At 36.9% G+C, this 21,159-nt stretch overlaps 1 protein-coding gene across 12 annotated transcripts in view; it reads right to left on the bottom strand.

The window, feature by feature from the left end:
- Positions 1-21,159, bottom strand: part of LINGO2 (leucine rich repeat and Ig domain containing 2) — a 1,289,481-nt gene that overhangs the window by 726,774 nt on the left and 541,548 nt on the right. For 10 of the 12 annotated variants that reach the window (XM_084979863.1, XM_021064187.2, XM_021064192.2 and 7 more), the window contains one exon: positions 14,341-14,421. The exons of the other annotated variants lie outside the window; for them this stretch is intronic. The gene's annotated coding sequence lies outside the window, so the exon portion shown is untranslated. The remainder of the gene's footprint in view (positions 1-14,340; positions 14,422-21,159) is intronic. 12 annotated transcript variants of the gene reach the window in all.

Below are 21,159 nucleotides of genomic sequence, written 5' to 3'. Positions count from 1 at the left end.
TTCTCCAAGGAAGATATATAGATGGCTAACAAGCACATGAAAAAATGCTCAACATCGCTGATTATAAGAGAAATGCAAATCAAAACTACCATGAGATACCACCTCACACCAGTCAGAATGGCCATCATTAAGAAGTCCACAAATAGCAAGTGCTGGAGGGGCTGTGGAGAAAAGGGAACCCTCCTGCACTGTTGGTGGGAATGTAAACTGGTACAGCCACTATGGAGAACAGTTTGGAGATACCTTAGAAATCTATATATAGAACTTCCATATGACCCTACAATCCCACTCTTGGGCATATATCCAGACAAAAGTTTCCTTGAAAAAGACATATGCACCAGCATGTTCACTGCAGCACTATTCACAATAGCCATGACATGGAAAAAATCCAAATGTCCATCAACAGATGATTGGATTCGGAAGAGGTGGTACATATACACAATGGAATACTACTCAGCCATTAAAAAAAGAATGACATAATGCCATTTGCAGCAACATGGATGGAAGTAGAAACTCTCATACTGAGTGAAATGAGTCAGAAAAAGACAAATACCATATGATATCACTTATAACTGGAATCTAATATCCAGCACAAATGAACTTTTCCACAGAAAGGAAAATCATGAACTTGGAAATAGACTTGTGGCTGCCTGATGGGAGAGGGAGGGAGTGGGAGGGATCGGGAGCTTGGGGTTATCAGATACAACTTGGAATGGATTTACAAGGAGATCCTGCTGAATAGCATTGAGAAATATGTCTAGATACTTATATAGCAACAGAACAAAGGATGGGAAAAAAAATGTATACATGTAAGTGTAACCTGCTCCCCATGCTATACAGCGGGGGTAAAAACAAAAAAGACTTCCTGTCATGGTGCAGTTGTTAATGAATCCGACTAGGAACCAAGAGGTTGCGGGTTCAATCCCTGGCCTTGCTCAGTGGGTTAAGGATCTGGCGTTGCCATGAGCTGCGGTGTAGGTTGCAAACACAGCTTGGAACACACGTTGCTGTGGCTCTGGCGTAAGCCGGTGGCTACAGCTCTTATTCAACCCTTAGGCTGGGAACCTCCATATGCTGCGGGAGTGGCCCTAAGAAAAGCAAAAAGACAAAATAAATAATTAAAATAAAATAAAATAATTAAGACAGGAGTTCCTGCTTTGGTGCAATGGGATTGGTGGTGACTGCACCAGGATGCAGGCTGGCTCCTCAGCCAGTACAGTGGGTTAAATGACCTGGCATTGCTTAAGCTGTGTGTTTCAACTGTGGCTTGGATTTGACCCCTGGTCCCATGAAATCCATATGCCATTGGCAGCCAAAAAATAAAAAAAAATTAAAAATAAATAAATTAATGAAAATAATTAAGAGATACACAGGGAAACATAATGAATATAAAAAATCAAAACAATGTTGAAGATATTTTGTAATTAAACAGACTAAATACTTTAGTTAAAATTCAAAACAGTGGCTAACTCGGGCAAGTAGGCAGTATGATTCCATTTGCATAAAATAAAAAAATATGTAAGATATCTATCCCACAACAAATAGACAGTGGTAGAAATTCATGTCAAAACCATAATAAAAAGCAAAAGAATGATTTAAAAAATCAGAAGAGAAGTAATCTCTTAGGGGAAAAGGACTGGGGAAAATTTATGCCTTACTTCAGGATGGTGTTAACATTTTTAGCATTTTTTTCCTATCTTTACGTATTCAATAAAATCAATAAACAAAAAGGCAACATCAGGAATAAAAGATTCTGGGTGGCTATAGAATGGTTTATATTATTGTTCTGATGCTAGGTTAATCAGCTGAATGCTGTCAGATTGAAGAGAGATATCTTTGATTGGGAAACTGGCCCATTAGAAACACTGCAAAAAATAAACCTGGATAGGTCTAAGGACCATTAAGCTCTGCCAGAGAGTTAAGTGTGGCAGCTTGCAAAAATGCCGCAATTTTTCACTCCTCCCTTCATCCACTCCCTTTGTGTTGTTATTTTGCAGCTATTGTCATCAAGAGGTGGAGTCCATTTGCCTACCTCTTGATGTGGGCTGGCCTTGTAGCTGGCTTTGGCCAGCAGCAAAAGCAATATTAATCCAGGTCTAATCACTGGCCTTGAGAAGTCTTGATGGTTTTATTTTTTGCCTTGAAACCCTGTCATGCACTATATGCATTTGCCCAAGCCAATCAATTATGTGATGGGAGATAAGGGGTCCAGTCATCCTAGTGCCTCAGCCAGAAAATTGTGAAAATAAGTGATTGATACCACCTTACATGAGCCAGCCTGGCCTACTCACAGCTGACCTCCTATGTATGAGCAAGCTCAGATGAAGGCAGTCCTGCCCACTCACCAAAACTGCCCATTGACCTATACACCTGTGAGAAGTAACCAGATGATCATTGGGTTAAGCAAGTGAGTTTTGGGGCAGTCTGTTACTTAGCAAAAAAAAAAAAAAAAAACTCTATCATGCACTCATGAAAGTAGATATCAATCACAAATAAACTGATTCTACAATTCTACAAGCATTTTTTTATTTCCTTCTTATTATTTCTTTTTTTTCTGAGATTACTTGTAAAATGAATTTTACTCACCTGGTTATTGTAAGGTGAGTGCCGAGAAAAAGAGAACAGGACAAGAGGTCAGGCAAAGTGAAGGAAATTCATTAAAGGGAAACAGGAGGATGATTGACCCTTGAGAAGAGCCATCCACCTGCCCTTCTGGTGGATTCTTCTTATACCCCAAGGATGGAAAATTGGGTCCCCTGAAGGGGCGTTAGTTTATCTTTAGCCTGCAGCTAGACTATGGTGGTCATGTAGTCTTGAGAAAGCTGGAGGTGTCCCATGGTAGGGTGGTCTCTCAGCCTTGGGAATGTAGGCACAATGGTGAAAACGGTGAGGCAGAATATTAACTCAGGTAGTCAGTGTAGGAGCATGGGATTTGAGGCATTCATTGATAGGCTATTGATCAACATTTTTGGTTTAAGGGCTCCAGAGACTAATTCCCTATAGGCCTTGTTTTATTATAGGAAGTGTACCTTCCCCACAGGCCTTGTTTACTCTAGGAAATGTGCCTTTCCCCACATGGACCTTAATCTCTAATCCACTCCTCAACTGATAGAAAAGGAATGACAGGAATGTTCACTTAGTCTAAGGAAATATAAGGACAAAGAAACCATAAAACTTACAGGACATTTCCACCCCTAAAACCCCTATTGGACAAGGACTGATATAGGTAACTGGGCAAGGTCAATGGGAAAAAAATCACATCTTTCTGGACCCCATGTTTGTATCCCCCCATCTTTAAGGGATAAAAGTCCCTATAGGACAATAGAGAAGGAGGCTCTTCTCCCTTGTCCCAGCAGCCCTGGGAGCTACTTGCTTTCCTGTAATAAAGACTTTGCTTGCTTGCTGCCTGTGTGTTCGTGATGTTCATTCTTCAGCTGTGTGAACAAGAACCCGGGTTCTGGTAACATCTTTCTGGCATCAACAGGTTGTTGCTTGAGCAATGTGGTCAGTCTCATGGGTCACTGTGACCTCATATTTTATTTGCGAGATCAGCACAAGGAACCCTTTTAACAATGAGCACCCATGTAGCCCCTAACAGTTATAATTTTGTAAACCCATGAAGTGGTAGCCATGATAAGTTCTATTGTGTAATAAAATATTCCCATTTTGGAATATTTGAGACAAGAAAGTCTTCAAAAATGATCAGATCTGGGAAGATGGCTTTTAAATTACTTTAAAAAAATCAAACAGGATAAATTTTCTTAAGGATAAAATGGAAAAACTCGAGGGAAAATGCAAAGGTATGAAGCTGAAATACATTCATCTCCCTCCTTTTCATCTGCAGTGCTATGAAAACCCACTGCACTACAAAGCCACAGTATCCATGAGAACAAGAGAACAGGGGTGGCAAAAGGTATTATTAACAAAGTCATCAAGGCACTCATGAGGATGGCACATTTTCCATGAACAAGCAGCATAACTTAGTACTCTGTCTTAACGCCACACAGCATAATGGAAATGGTGCTTTCAGAATACTGATTCTCCCAATGGGAGCTCCACAGTGAACCTGAAAAAGATCACAGGCTCTGATAGCTGATTGGTGAATTAATTAGATGTTGCACTTTTTTAAAATGTTTTTACATGTGGAGCATGCACTCAGAGTCATAAAAATTTTCCAAGGATGCTAGGTGTCACACAACAGTAGGGAAAAATGTCATCAGAGTCCAGAGGGGGAGGCCCAATGCAAATAGGTTTACCAGAGACTTTCTGAGACTTGATGAGATTAATCTTATCTTTCTTTTGGAGGGGAAAATGTAGACTTGGCAAAATTATTTAGTCTCCAAGCAAAAGGAATTGATGCCTTTTTATTATTTTCTCTAAAGTTTTCTTTATACAGATTCAACTTCAAGTTATAATGTTCTACAAAAATCAACCTCTAAAGTAATTCCTTCTCACATAACCTATTAAGTGAGGGAAATTTTTGAAGAGAGAATACCAAGAAGACCGTTTTTCACTCTGCAATAACCACATGACTGTCACTGTGGCCTATTGTCTCTTAAGAAATAATCTTTTGTTGTAGGACTTTGTTGATAAGTGCATCTTGCTAGGTAACATACTGGGCTGTAAGTGCCCTAGGAGCAGACAAAGAAAAGTGGAAAACATTATGAATCTCCAGTGTCCAAATACAACCTATTGCTCATTATGTCCTCATTACAATTAAAATTAGTCATGCAGATAAGAAGTACCCACCATGCACCGACGCCATGACACTTCCCATCAAAGCTAATAAGGACAAAAATCCCTCCTTCCTTTGGGAAGATGGTGCAGGAATGAAAATTAGGGAATAAGACCCCAAACCTCTCTTTCCCTCTCTTTCCCATGCAATTGGATGCCCCTTATAACCAGTGTCCCAGAGAAACCCAGGGCCCCTACTTGCTTCTCTACTCACCTCTCTTCAAGAGATATATTTCTCACTTAAATAAATCCTCCCTCTACTTTCTCAGTTTCTGACTTGTTTCTGAATTCCTTCTGTGAGGAGACAAGAACCTTCCCTTTGGGATCAAACTGGTTCTTCTTCTTGGGACTTAGACCTCTCATATCTCTGAAAGGTCTCCCTGCAAATATTGCACATACAGTTCCTTCCTATTATTCAGTCCCTGTTTAAATGGCACTTTATAGGAAGGTTTTTTCTGACAACATAGTTCAAAGCAGCTCCCCAAGCTCTCAAATTATTTTACTTCCAATTTAGCACTCATTATTACTGAGTATTTTCTTTCATCTATTTCTATTGTTAATGAACTCCATAACCTACCACACCCATTTAGAACATAAAACTCTATGACAACAAGGATCTTATCTGTATCATTTACTCACAGACATGGGGTAATAAGCAAATAATAGACACACTCAATAAATAATTATGGAATGAGCATGTTCATGAATGTGTGTGTTATTTTGGTAAGCCAAGAAAGATGGCAGAGAGAGAGCTGCTTGGTGAGAACTTCTCAATATTGACAATAGCTAACACCTACCAAGAATGCATACTAATATATTATGTGATTATCTTACTTAATATTCACAACCATAATATAAATTCTTTAAAAAACATTAGGTGGCATCCTATCCAAATTTACCCTAGATCCAAATAAAAGGGGATCCATGTGAAGGCTGATCCCAGAGCAGTTACACTTCATTACCACATATGCCATTCAATTCTGTTTACTAGCTCACCTGTGCAAGTTCTGAGCTTATCAGCACCCTATAAGAACCTGCAAATAAATCTATTACATAATTTACTGGCACCATAAGTTAAAAATAAATAAATTGCCAGAAGAAACCCTGGTACATAGAATGCTGAAACTGGAAGGAAGAATATCCCATTGTCTCCTTAATGAAGACACTATATAGGATGAAGAAAAACCATGAAAAACAACATTACTCTAATAAATATAAGCATGAGTTTCTAACATCCATAACTCTGTATCACAAATCACCTAAGTCAATTGCATTGCTTGAAGCCATGGTTCAGCGAAAGTCCTTCTACGGAATAAATACCAAGATTTTTAATAGTATTATTTAACGCATTGATAAAATTCAAACTATACTGATGAATGAGAAAAATTCACATCATTTAGGCTATCCTCCCTCAATATTGTTTCTTGCCCCTATTTTGCAGATTAATACTGGCTGGCAGTAATTGTCATGTATATACTATATGATGAATAAGATACCCTAATCATTTAGTGTTACTAATTAAGGACATATGTATCCATATGGGTATTAAAACATGAATAATGTTGGCATCTTCTCAAACACAAAAACCAGAACATTTACCTGAACAGGCTATAATTGTACCTATTCAGAAAAGGACAAAAAGGAATTTATAGAGCCAAAAATCTAGATTTTCCTCAGGAAGAAAACTCCAGTTTTATCTAACATGTGGCCTTTCTTATTGAAAGGCCAACATCTTTTTTTTTTTTTTTTTTTTTCATTTTAGCGCCATACCTGCAGCATATGGGAAATTCCCAGGCTAGGGGTCAACGCCAGATCCTTAGCTCACTGAGTGAGGCCAGGAATTGAACCTGCATCCTCATGGATACTGATAGGGTTCTTAACCCACCGAGCCACAATGCAAACTCTGAAAGGCCAACATCGTATCCTAGTCATAATCTTAACTCATTAAAAAACAATAAGTAAAGTACCCATAAAATATTGAACTTTATGCTGTAAAATGTACTCTTAAGTAACTAAATAATTGATGGGCTTTAACTCAAAGTCAGTAAAATGGCAAAGCATGTAGTTTGCAATGCTTGATGTTAAGTGATTCTTTTTTACCATCATTGGTACATGAACTTCAATGACAATCTCACATCATGACCAATAACTTCATCATCTTCTCACAGACTAGTAAATGAAGCCCCAGAGACCTGGCCTAAATTATCAAAATGCAGATAAAGTAAGTGGGAAGCCAGGAATGCTGCACTGGGCCTGAGACTATAACCATAAAACATTCTGCTTCACTATTGGAAATGTATGTCAGATAGATGGAATTCATAGATTTTTGGAGCTATAAAGAATCTTGGAGGTCATTTGCTTAGGCTTATTATATAGACAAACTAAAACACTAAATAGTTGACTTCAAGTCACATCCTAGTTATGGATGGAATTAAAATAGAACCATCCCAGGAAGATTAAAGGCCAATATGCTCACAAAGAAAATGAGGGCTTGGGTATTCCAATCCACATACTACTGATTTTCTCCCTTAAATTCAGCTATGACTACATCTAAGACAGTCTGCTCACTTCACTTTTTTCAAGGTGATAGAGTCAACCCTTTAACCCTCCTCCTCATAGGAAAAATATACATTAAAGTACTCCCAGATCAAGACTACACCCTCCAAGCAGCACTGCTACAATTGAGTGACAAGCCTAACCAAAAATCCCTAAAGGAATTCTGCATGTTTTATAAATAAAATGTATTTATATAAAAATCATCTTTAGAAAATATTAGCAAACTTAATCTAACAATACACAAAAAGGATCATACACCATGATCAATTTGGATCTATTTCAGGGTCACAAGGATGGCTCAACACAAGAAAATCAATGTGATATACCACATCAACAAAAGGCCAGGTAAAAATTACATGATCATCTCAACAGATGCAGAAAAATTACATGAACATCTCAACAGATCATCTCAAAATCCAACATTCATTCATCATAAAAACTCCCATCAAAGTGGGCATAGAGGGAACATAATCTCAACATAATAAAGGCCATTTGAAACAAACCCACTGCCAACATAATAATAAGAAAAAGCTAAAAGTCTTTCCAATAAATTCAAGAACAAGGCAAGGATGCCTACTCTCACCACTTCTATATATCATAGTATTGTAAGTCCTAGACACAGGAGTCAGACAAGAAAAAGAAATAAAAGGTATCCAAGTGGACGGGAAGAAGTAAAACTACTACAATTTGCAGATGGTTTAATACTCTATATAAAGAACTTCAAAGTCCACCCCAAAATTATTAGAATAAATGAATTAAGCAAAGTTTCAGTATACAAGATTAATATACAGAAATATTCTGTATTTTTACATAGTAATACTTAAATATCAGAATGATAAAGTAAAAAACAAAAAATCCATTTAAAATCACATACCCCCCCAAAAATACCTAGGATTAAACTAACAAAGGAGGTGAAAAACCTATATACTGAAAATTATAAGACACTAATGAAGGAAACTAAAGATGATTCAAAGAATGGAAAGGCATCCATGCTATTGTGTTGGAAGAATCAATATTATTAATATGGCTATACTACCTAAAACAATCTACAGATTTAATGCAATTGCTATCAAAATACCCAGGATATCTAACAGAACTAGAACAAAAAATTATTTATTTATATTTTTGGCTGTGTCTGTGGCATGTGGAAGTTCCCAGAACAGGGGCTGAACTTGTGCCAAAGCAGTGATGACAACACAAAACCAAATCTTTAGCCTACTGCACCTAGAGCAAATAATTCTAAAGTTTATAGGGAACAAAAAAAGACAGAATTGCCAAAATAATCCTGATAAAAATGAACAAATGAACAAAGCTGGAAGTATTACCTTCTCAGACATCAGGCTATATACTACAAAGCTATAGTAACCAAAACAGCATGGTATTGGCAAAAAAAAAAAAAAAAAAAAAAAGCAAAACAGATATTTAGATCAATGGCATAGAAATAAACCTCCACACCTATCACCAATTAATCTACAAAAAAGGAGACAATAATGTGGAGTAAAGAAGACAGTCTCAGAGTTCCCATAGCAGCACAGTAGAAATGAATCTGACTAGGAACCATGAGGCTGCAGGTTCAATCCCTGGCCTCGCTCAGTGGGTTAAGGATCCGGTGTTGCCATGAGCTGTGGTGTAGGTTGCAGATGTGGCTTGGATCTGGTGTGGCTGTTGCATAGGCTTGCATCTGTAGCTCTGATTCGACCCCTAGCCTGGGAACCTAAATATGCTGCAGGTGCAGCCCTAAAAAGCAAAAAAAAAAAAAGAAAGAAAAAAGAAGACAGTCTCTTTCACAAATGGTGCTGGGAAAGTTTCACAGCCACATGTAAAACAATGAAATTAGAACATTCCCTCACACCATATAAAAATAAAGTTAAAATGGTTTAAAGATTTAAATGTAAGACACAACACCATAAAACTCCTAGAAGAGAATATAGGTGAAATACTCTTTGACATAAATCATAGCAATATTTTCTTGGTTCAATCTTCCAAAGCAAAAGTAATAATAGCAAAAATAAACAAATGGGACAAAATTAAACTTAACAGCTTTGCACAACAAAGGAAGCAATCAACAAAATGAAAAGACAACTTATAGCATAGGAGAAAATATTTGCAAATGATGTGACCAACAAGGGGTTAATATCCAAAATATACAAAGAGCTCATACAAATTACAAATGCTGGAGAGGGTGTGGAATAAAGGGAACCCGCCTACACTATTAATAGGAATATAAATTGGTGCAGCCACTATGAAAAACAGTATGGAGGCTCTTTAAAAAACTTAAAATAGAACTACCATATGACCCAGCAATTCTATTCTTGAGTTTATACCTGGAAAAAAATGAAAAAATTAATTCAAAAAGATACATGTATCCCAATGTTCACAACAGCACTACTTATAATAGCAAAGACACAGGAGAAACTCAAGTGCCCATCAACAGATGATTGCATTAAGAATAGACTATACGGAGTTCCCATCGTGGCGCAGTGGTTAACGAATCCGACTAGGAACCATGAGGTTGAGGGTTCGATTCCTGCCCTTGCTCAGTGGGTTAACAATCCGGCGTTGCCCTGAGCTGTGGTGTAGGTCACAGATGTGGCTCGGATCCCGCGTTGCTGTGGCTCTGGCGTAGGCTGGCAGCTACAGCTCCAATTAGACCCCTAGCCTGGGAACCTCCATATGCCGCGGGAGTGGCCGAAGAAATGGCAAAAAAAAAAGACAACAACAACAACAACAAAAAGTAAATTAAAAAAAAAAAAACGAATAGACTATACATATAGTGGAATATTACTCAGCTATAAAAAGAATGAATAATGCCATTTGTAGCAACATGGATGGGCCTAGAGAATATTAATCTTAGTGAAATAAATCAGAGAAAAATAAATAATATATCACTTATAAGTGGAATCTATACAATAACACAAATGAATGTATACACAAAACAGAGACAGAATCACTGACATAGAAAACCAACTTGTGGTTATCACAAGGGAGAGGAAGGGAGGGAAGAAGGAGGTCAGGGAATTATACCCATTATATTGAAATAAACTTTAATGGAATATAATCTGCAAAAATACTGAATCGCTATGCTGTACACCTGAAAATAACACAATATTGTATTACTTAGCATTAAATACATGGTCTAATGACATATGTAAAAGATATTTTTCCACATAAAAGACCATTAAAGAATGATAGAATAATGAAGAAGATGCAAATTGTCATCTCTTCCTAGGCTGACTGAATCATGACTCTCTGGCGGGAAGTGGCTGGCTAGCCAGCCACACCAGGTGACATCTCTATAGAGTTAGGACTCTCAGCCCTTTACACAGCAGCCCATTCTATTTGGGAAAGAATTCTAATTTTTACATTTTTCTTTGTTTTTTATTTGCTTAAACTAAACCTACATAATATATTTAAAAAATATTTTCCATACTTAGTCACTTTACACGCAGATGTCCCAGGACCTGCCTCAGGATGACAGCTGCACAATCTAACCTCCCTTCCATCTGACAGGAATTGAAATATTTAGAGAATTATCATCTCTAACACTTGCAAGTCTTATCTTCCCAAAACAAGGCATATCTAATTCTTTCAAGCCTTCAAATTCCCTTATTATCTATCATATTTGTTCTGGACAGTTATCCCTGAGTTTATCACGGTCCTTTTTCAACTTGTTGATGCAGCTTTCAGGTTTGGGAGTGACCTTCCATTCCGAGGGCTAATATATTGTATAGCCCCTTCTCCATTCAATATGCCAGTTAATGTCATCCACATTCCAACTGCATGCTAGCCAACACACTGGAGATATTTACCTTCTCAACTTGAATATGTTTCTTTACATAACACAAAATGCATCTGCTATATCCACAATTTATCTCACTCTTAACTAATACTGATTTAAGAAAAAAACTATATATCTTGAAATTTAGAATGGAGAAAATAAATTTTAAAACCTCACCTAAGGCTTTGAGGAAATAAATATTAGCTCTAAAAAATAGGCATGTAGTTCAGTATCTGTGGGAGTGAGAGGAACAATGTTAAAATCTCCCTCTGTCACTTTAGATGAAGTGACCTCAACTAGATGGGTAAGGGAAAAAGAGTCAGTGTTTGGGAGAAAGGGGCTGAAAATGCAAGTGAAAATGAGCTTAATTGTTAGAACAATCTAGAAGACAGGGGCTCTGCTCTTTCATTCTGTTTATGTTACATGCCTTAAATCTTTGTTAAAATGATAGTTCTCAGCACGGACAAATTTCCATGTGGTTTTGACTCAAAAAAAAAAAAAAAAACCCATGAAAATTAAATGAAATATGAATTTTCAAAATAACCCCGAGTCATGTAATAAATTAATACTGTATCTTTCTTTTCTCTCTTTCTCTCTTTCTTTCTTTCTTTCTTTCTTTCTTACGGAACACATCTTATCTAATATCAAAGCATATCTGAGGACAACAAGTGTTCTTTGGGTTCACAAGCAGGGATAGATAGAAGAATTTCACATAAATTCAAGCAGGAAAAAGAGGTTAATTTACTAGGATTATTTAAACTGGCTAAAGGAACTATGAAAGACTATACTATGAAATATCAAAGAAGCAATTATATTTCACAATGTCTTCAAATCACATTAAATTTATCATGTTTTAAGTGCCATTAAATGTTCTTTTTGATTGGAAGAGCTCTGCGAATGATAGACAGCTTTGTGCTGTGCAAATGAGCAATTTCCCCTAATTCTCTTCACATGGCTGCCCATTCTTTCCCTATTATCTCATCCACGTTAACATAATGGAGACCCTTGTAAAACGTGAACCTTATGCCTCATCATGCGGTTCCTGATTTAAGTTTTATCAATGATGCCTTTATTTTTAAAATTGGACCAATTTAGTATATTTTTTGTATATATAATTTCCTTTTTTTTTGTCTTCTGGACTAGTTTTATTTTTTAATAAAATATAGTTTATTTACAGTGTTGTGTCAATTTCTACTGTACAGTATAGTGACCCATACATATATATACATTCTTTTTCTCATACTAATTTCTCTCCTTGTACTCCTTGAAATGTATTTCTTTTCTCATTTAAATCTATATTTCTATGCATAGAAAACGTGAGATTTCTTTGGACCCCAAAACACCATCCTAGACTGGTTTTTTTTTTTGCGTGTGTATCCACTGTTTGTACCTGGGTGGAACATATACATACAAGTCATTTCTTCTTTGCTATTATGGTTTTTCTGACAGACATGAGAAACAATGCTGGAAGCAGGCATATTCACTTTCAAGGCAACCCATTTTTCAGAAGAAAATGTTCTTTGCCCTATTTCTTGGTCTTCATGAGGACACAACTGAGGAGCCCCAAATGTCTCCCTTTAGTTGCATTAAATGAGGTTTTCTTTGTTTCTTTTTTTTTTTTTTTTTTTTCCTTTTTTTTAGGTCCACACCTGTGGCAAATGGAACTCCCCAGGCTAGGGTCTGAATCATAGCTACAGCTGCTGGCCTATGCCACAGCCATAGCAACACCAGATCCAAACCACATCCGCAACCTACACCACAGTTTGCAGCAACGCCATGTCCTTAACCCACGGAGAGAGGCCAGGGATTGAACCCGCATCCTCACAGTCATTATGTCAGGTTCTTAACCTGATGAGCCACAACAGGAACTCCAAGTGAGGTTTTTATAACAGTTCCTAGCCACGTCGTGTCTACCTAAGCATCTCTTGAATCCTAATTTCTTCTGCAATTTTAGGTGGTGAAAAGAGAGCAGTGATTGCAAATGTTTAAATCTATTCTACGATTGAAAAAAAAAATAAAAATAATAAAAAATAAAAACCTTGTTGTGATGTTTGATAGAGGACCTCTAGAAGAGAAAGAGAAAATAGAAAAACTAACAGTACCCTCTAAGGAAAAGAAAATCATCCACAGCATACATATACAAACCATTGAAGGGTATGAGGTAGGTTCTATTCTTGCAGCTGTAATTTTTTGATTTATTTTGTTTCATTTTTTAATACAGAGTGAGAAAATGTTTTGCCCTCCATAACTAATGAAAAACAAAAAGGCCAGATATAAGTCAGCTTCCACTTCAAATGGATAATAATATACCTCCGCTATGACTACCTAAGTCATAAGTAGTAATAAAGAAAACATCTTTAGCCATTAAAATTTGTGTAATATTTGAACACACTGACATGCTATTTTTTAATTTTATTTTATTATTATTTCTACTTATTTATTTATTTATTTGCCATTTCTAGGGCCGCTTCTGCGGCATATGGAGGTTCCCAGGCTAGGGGTCTAATCGGAGCTGTAGCCGCCGGCCAATACCACAGCCACAGCAATGCCAGATCCCAGCCACGTCTGTGGCCTACACCACAGCTTAGGGTAACACCAGATCCTTAACCCACTGAGCAAGACCAGGGATCACACCCGCAACCTCATGGTTCCTAGTTGGATTCGTTTTTGCTGCGCCACAAAGGGAACTCTATTATTTTTTTTATTTATAATTTATTTATTTTTTTGCTTTTTAGGGCCACATTGGCATATGGAAGTTCCCAGGCTAGAGGGCAAATGAGAGCTACAGCTGCCAGTCTGCACCACAAACACAGCAATGCAATATGGGAGCAGCGTCTGCGACCTGCACCACAGCTCACCACAACATTGGATCCCCGACCTACTGAGTGAGGTTAGGGGTCGAACCAACATCGTCATGGATTCTAGTGGGATTAGTTTCTGGTGTGCCACAGCAGGAATTTCCAGAACATGTTAACGTGGTACTTAAATGGATAAAATGACTTTGAGCAAATAAAAACTGTGTACAGACTGTCTATAAAATATATATGATAGTTTTATAGAGAAAAATGTGAAGCCCAGCGACGGATTGTCAATATGCCAATAATTTTCCCCAGTTGCTTTGGAGCTAACAAACCAGAAGAACTACTTAATTAAATATATTACCAAATAAAAGGAAATTAATTTCCTTCTTGGTATAATGAAAGTAAGTCTAATGACAAAAGAGGTGTTTAATTTCTTCTTAAAAATACAATTAAAATAAATTCAGTATTTACCTCATATGATTAAAAATCCATTGGATACTTTAGAAGCTTAAGCAGCTCATGATGCAGCTTTCCAGTGGCAGTTTTCAATTCCTATAAATTAAAGGAAGGTGAAAGAGAAAATTTAGAGCAATATTTGTGTTTGTAGAGTGATGCTCATTGTCTATGAAATGCTCACTATCACTCTTCATTGCCATTTAAAAATTAACTCCCCATACATTGCTGTAATCATAGACTTTGTTAAATGCACAAAATAAAAATGAAAATTATGTCTTTCTGGGACTTCCCAGGCACAAAATAGGCTCCAGATTATGAAATACAACAAAAAACAAAATCACTCAATCTCACATTATTTTACTGGGAAAGGCAGTTGTACTATGAAAACTAAAACATTTATAATTGAAATTTTTTTGTTATATATACCTTACCAACATAAATATTTTTCTAGCCATAACACTGAGTTATAAATAATAGGAGATGATGGATTTGTTTCTTTTACTATTGACTTCCTTACTAAATTTGAGCAAGTATTTTTACTTTATGTCCCATAATTTTTCATGGAGAAGATTCATAAAATCAGGAAAATAATAGTCATTTGATAAGTTGTTATGCATTGTGTAGGTATTTAGGTGACTTCTACTTCTAGACAATATAAACTATACACTGTAAAAAAAGAATAATAATACTATTTATGTAGAGCAGGACTGTTTTCCATTCCTCTCCTACTGCTCACTCACTCAAAGCCTCAGGCATTTACTGTTATATTCAGGCACAGATCTCAATGAAACAGCACCGTGGACATCTGTGCCCCATCTCCCATCTCCCACCCCTTTCTGAAAATCTCTAATCCATTCAGATCAAAGGAGGTATCAAAGAAGATCAGGGTAGAACAGAGATAGGTTGCAAATTGTGCTCCTAACTGAGAAATATAATTTCATCAAGCTATGTGTAGCAGGTTAGAACAGAAACCAATGAGCATCTTCTTATCCCACTGCAAGAGGGATCATATAAGGTCATGTTTTAAGGGCTGAATTCACATGAATTACATTGCTGACACAATGTTTCTAAAAGCTTCTATCAGGAACTAAAGGTATCAATTTAGTATATGTAGATACTAAAGATATATATGAAATACATGTTTGTATAAATACATGTATATTTATATATACTATATAGTATTTATATATATATATTTATATGCACTACATAATATATACTTACATATCTGTATACTTATATTCTTATATAAAACATATAGTATTTATATGTATAATACATATATATAGTATTTTTACCAGTTCCCTCATTATGTGCTTTTTTATTTTGTCTATTCTCAAACATAAGAACTACCTTTGTAGAAAAGATGCTTTCCAGCCAAATAAATTCTGTACACTGAATAACATGTCCCATTAGATTCCAGAAAGACATCAGAAGACACATTTACATGAGGGATAAATAAACTTTGAAATAAAATGTAAACCACTTTTGACGAGAAAGATAATAAAGTTCACAATGATGGGACCGGAAACAATGAAATGCCAAGAATGGCTGTACAGCATTTTATGATTTTCTGGACATATTACAGAACTATCCTGCTTTTCTGAAAACACATCAACTAATCCAAAGCCTCAGCATATTCTAAACCTTTATTCACAATTGCTTGCCCTGATAAAATTTTGGTATTAATAATTCTACAGTAAACAACCCTGAACTTTTATTGATGGCTCCTGTGACGAATGCTGTAATAGGTGTTTTCATATGCCTATCTCATTTAATCAACATGATGTCATTAAATGAGACAGTGTCACACTTTGTAGACAGCTGCCATTGTCATATATTATATGTCTCTCAACATAAAAATCCTAAACTGGATGATCCATAAAATAAAATGCTGTTTCCAGTTAATTGCAAGTTTTAAGTTCTGTATCATTAATTCACTTAAAATGTTTTTTAATGTTTAAAGTGTTTATTGAATACTTTAAAATACATACGGAATGTGAAAATTATCAAATGAGATCTATTATCTAGTTACTCAGTTTACATTTTAATAGTCTAACAATATGGGGAGATGATCCTGAAACATCAGAAGCCCTTTGGTGTATGATCACTCAATATGTGACATCCTGAATGAAATAGGAATATGTGTCGTATTTCTAACCCACACATCAGAATTTCCTAATGTTGCTGGAAGAAGATAATTTTAATTAAGATCAAATGTTTAAGAAAGATGAAAAATAAACTATAATGGCAAAGTAAATGGTAGGAATGCAACTGAAACAAGCAGCTATAAATCATTACAGAGACTATTCTGCTAAATGAAAAGAACGAACAAACAAACGAATGGAAGGAAGAAGAAAGAAAGAAAGAGAGACAGGGAGGGAGGGAGGGAGGGAAGGAGGGAGGGAGGGAGGGAGGGAGGGAGGAAGGGAGGAAGGAAGGAGGGAAGGAAGGGAGGGAGTTTCCGTCGTGGTTCAGTGGTTAATGAATCCGACTAGGAACCATGAGGTTTTGCGTTCGATCCTTGGCCTTGTTCCGTGGGTTAAGGATCCAGCGTTGCCATGAATTGTGGTGTAGGTCGCAGATGTGGCTCAGATCTGGCATTGCTATGGCTGTGGTGTAGGCCGGCAGCTGCAGCTCCTATTAGACCCCTAGCCTTGGAACCTCCATATGCTGCGAGTGCGGCCCTACAAGAGAAAAAAAGACAAAAAAAAAAAAAAAAAAGGAAGAAAGCAAAGTTTGGGGCAGATAAGGTAGTGGAGAAAGAAGATGGGGGAAATGTGTTGATAAAACCCAATACAAATGTATGTGTTTGTGGGTGTTTCTTTTGGTGGGAGTTGAAGAGTACAACTGTCTAAAGAGAAATTCCTTCAGGATTTGCTGGGTTCCTAATGGAACACTGAAGGGAAGAAAGTAACTATCATTCCTAAAATACAAATTAACAGTAACAATAATGGGATCAATAATCGGATCTTTGATACAGATCACATTCTGGATCAAGTGGTAAGGAATAAGATAGGCAGCCAGGTCCAGATGTGGTCCTAGATCATGTGACTCACCCCTGTTAACCTGAGGAGCTTCTTTACACCAAAATGATTTGGGAGTAGCAGAAAGATATTAGTCATAGGATAAATATTGTTCCCAGGAAGGATAAGTATGAAAAATCAGATTCATAAGAATTGGCGGATGTGGCTCAGCTGAACTGGGAGAAACACTCAGAATGAAAAATCTGAAGAAATAAACCCACCACATTTTGACTGAGGCACATAATTTGAGATAATTGATACTGTCTAGAGAACAAGAAATAGGGACCTGATGACTGTGTATTTACAAATATTTAATAGACAGAAGACAGCTCAAGCCATGCATAAAAATTTAAAAATCTGCCCACATGCTTAGAATGTTCAACAAAATCACACCTACGGCAGTCAATGGACCAAATAAAATCCTGTGCACCAACCAGAAAAAGGTTGTAAAACATACACAGTATTTTTTTTTTTACTTTGGGTATACAAAAGTTACATGTTTTTCCCCTGAGATCACATAAGTAGTTAGTGGCAGAAATAACACATTATTTCAGATCTTCTGGATTCCAAATCAGTTCCCTTTTCACTGCATAATACTGCTTGCTTTATTTCCAGTCTCTTTCTATAATGAGATGAGTATATATTATAGCTGAATTTCAAATGTGTATGCAATTCTAAGTAGATAATGACACTAAGTGCAACGTTGGGTTGATATGGGGATTAAAGTACAGTGCACTTAACCACAGTCCCCAGCACTTAGTGAGTGATTAAATGACAGCAGTTATTTTATCATTATCTATAAAATGAGAGAAAATATTAGTAAGAGTAGGATATAGTGGTGAAGAAAGAAAAAAATGTTAAGGAGGTCAATGAAAATGCTATAACACTAATTTTAGATGTATTAATATTTTAAAAATACACCCAGGGCTGATTTAATCCCTATTCAAACAAAGTGACTTTAACTTCAAGGTTAGAGATATGCAAAGGTAATTTATAGTGAGCTGGGTTTTTTTTTTTTTTTTAATAGCTGCACCCATGGCATATGGAGGTTCCCAGGCCAGAGGTCCAATTGGAGCTGTAGCCGTCAGCCTATACCACAGCCACAGCCACAGCCACAGCCACATCCACGCCAGATTCGAGCCGCATCTGCAACCTACACCACAGCTCACGGCAACGCCAGATCCTTAACCCACTGAGTGAGGTCAGGGATCGAACCCACAACCTCATGGTTCTTCGTTGGATTCATTAACCACTGCGCCACGATGGGAACTCCATGCAAAGGTAATTTATAAAAGAATAATTGTTCTACTTACTTTAGATGGAGTTCCTGTTATGGCTCAGTGGTTAATGAACCTGACTAGTATCCATAAGCACTCAGGTTTGATCCCTGGCCTTGCTCAGTGGATTAAGTATCCGGTGTTGCTGTGAGCTGTGGTATAAGCTGCAGATGTGGCTTGGATCCTGCATTGCTGTGGCTGTGGCATAGGACAGCAGCTACAGCTCCTATTTGACCCCTAGCCCAGGAATCTCCATATACTGCTGGTGCAGCCCTAAAAAGCAAAAAAAAAAAAGAAAAAAATTATTAACTTTAGACAAATATAATAATCAACAACAATAAGCAATATATTAAGTTTATTCCAACCGAGGTAAGAATATGCTTCATTTTATGGTAGTGTGCTAAGGGTATTTGAAACAAGGGCAAATAGAGCAAAAGTCTTCCTGGACTTCATTGCTGTTTTAGAAGGAAAAATACATACCTACACTGTGAATATTTCTAGACATAAATACCATCCAGTTAGGAATTGACATTTCTACACTTATAAGCATTTAGGAGGAAAAGCTTGAAAATCTCTGTTTTAAATTAAAGGGTAGACAATTTTTCTCTCCTCTTCCACAATATTTTGTAGCGAGTCTCATACTTTATCTCTAAATGAGGGAAAAGGCAGAAAACTTTTTTCAGAGGAAATATTACAATATGTATATAACATCTTCTCCCAAAAGGAAGGTATTCTCTCACAGAATTTTTTATCCACTATTATTAATACTTAGTATAGAATCCTCGGTGGGCTCTGTGCTACCAGATTCTCAATTGAGAACGTTTATTTAAGTTTATACTGAAATGTCCTCCTGCACTTAGTGACAAAGTAAACTGGTACAATGACTGCAGAGAACAGTATGGAGGGTCTTTAAAAAACTAAGCATAAAACTGGAGTTCCCATGGTGGCGCAGTGGAAACAAATCCAGCTAGGAGCGATGAGGTTGTGGGTTTGATCCTTGGCCTCCCTCGATCAGTGGGTTAAGGATCCGGCGTTGCCTTGAGCTGTGTGGTGTAGGTCGCAGATGTGGCTTGGATCCTGTGTTGCTGTGGCTTTGGTGTAGGCCGGCAGCTGTAACTCAGATTAGACCTCTAGACTGTGAACCTCCATATGCTGCAGAGGCAGCCCTAAAAAAAAAAAAAAAAAGATAAAAAAAACACCCAAAAAACTAAGTATAAAACTACACTATGACCTAGCAACCCCACTCCTGGGCATACATCCTGAGAAAACCATGATTTGAAAAGGTACATGCATCCCAATGTTCACTGCAGCATGGTTTACTAGAACTAAGACATAGAAGAAACCTAAATGTCCACCAACAGAGGAACAGATAATGTGGTAGCATATCCAATGGAATATTAGCCATGAAAAGAATGAAATACTGCCATTTGCAGCAACATGGATGGATCTAGATATTATCATACTGAGTGAAGTAATCCAGACAAAGACAAATATCACATGGTATCACTTACATATGGAATCTCAAAAAAATGGCACAAAATAAACTTATTTGAAGAACAGAAACAGATTTCAAAAACAAACCTACAGTTACCAAAGGGGACATATGGGGAGGGATAAATTAGGAGTTAGGGATTAACATATGCACATTATTCTATATAAAATAGATAATCAACCAGGACCTGTTTGTTGATGTAACATAGGGCATTGGACTCAATATTCTGTAATAACCTTTATGGGAAAAGAATTGAAAAAAGAATGGATATATGTATATGCATAACTGAATCACTTTGCTGTACACCTGAAATTAACACAACACTGTTAATCAACTATACTCCAGTATAAAATAAAAATTAAATTAAAAATAAAAGACACAAAATAAAACTGAAAAATAAATAAATAAATAAATGCCAAAATGATCTATTTGTCACTGCTGTAACATTCCTGAAAGACCATGCCTAGGGCATTAACACAGAGAAAATGATGTTGCAGAGCTTATCATGGTGAAAAGTTCTGAGCAATGAATTTCTTGCACGATCCTTTAAGGCAAATTACACAGCACTACCTGAGGAGCACCCAAGTAGTCTAAAGCCTCTGACTTGGGATTCCATCAACATGTTGGAAAACTTAGAATTTAGCTTAGAGAACAGGTCTACTATATACTCGTGAGACAGGCTATCTCATATCCTGAGAACACCAATTTTGTTTGTTTTTAGGGCTGCACCTGCTGTATATGGAAGTTCCCAGGCTAGGGGTCAAATGGAGCTACAGCTGTTGGCCTACACCACAGCCACAGCAATGCCAGATCCAAGCTGTGTCCGAGACCTGTACTGCAGCTCATATTGACACTGGATCCTTAACCCACTGAACAAGGGCAGGGATTGAACTGGCATCCTCATGGATACGAGTTGGGTAAATTACCACTGAGCCACAATGGGAATTCCATCTGAATGTTTTGAACAATCATGTGGCATCTGCATCCCCTTCATATTAATTTATTTTCTATCTAATCATAGAATAGAAGGAAGAAGTGA

This window comes from Sus scrofa, chromosome 10 (genome assembly GCF_054392235.1).
Source record: "Sus scrofa isolate SSC_HxYL_T2T_F1_AM1 chromosome 10, Sscrofa_HxYL_maternal_Yorkshire_Landrace_v2.0, whole genome shotgun sequence".
In the NCBI taxonomy this organism is placed as follows: domain Eukaryota; kingdom Metazoa; phylum Chordata; class Mammalia; order Artiodactyla; family Suidae; genus Sus; species Sus scrofa.
This window is presented reverse-complemented; position numbering and strand designations above follow the sequence as displayed.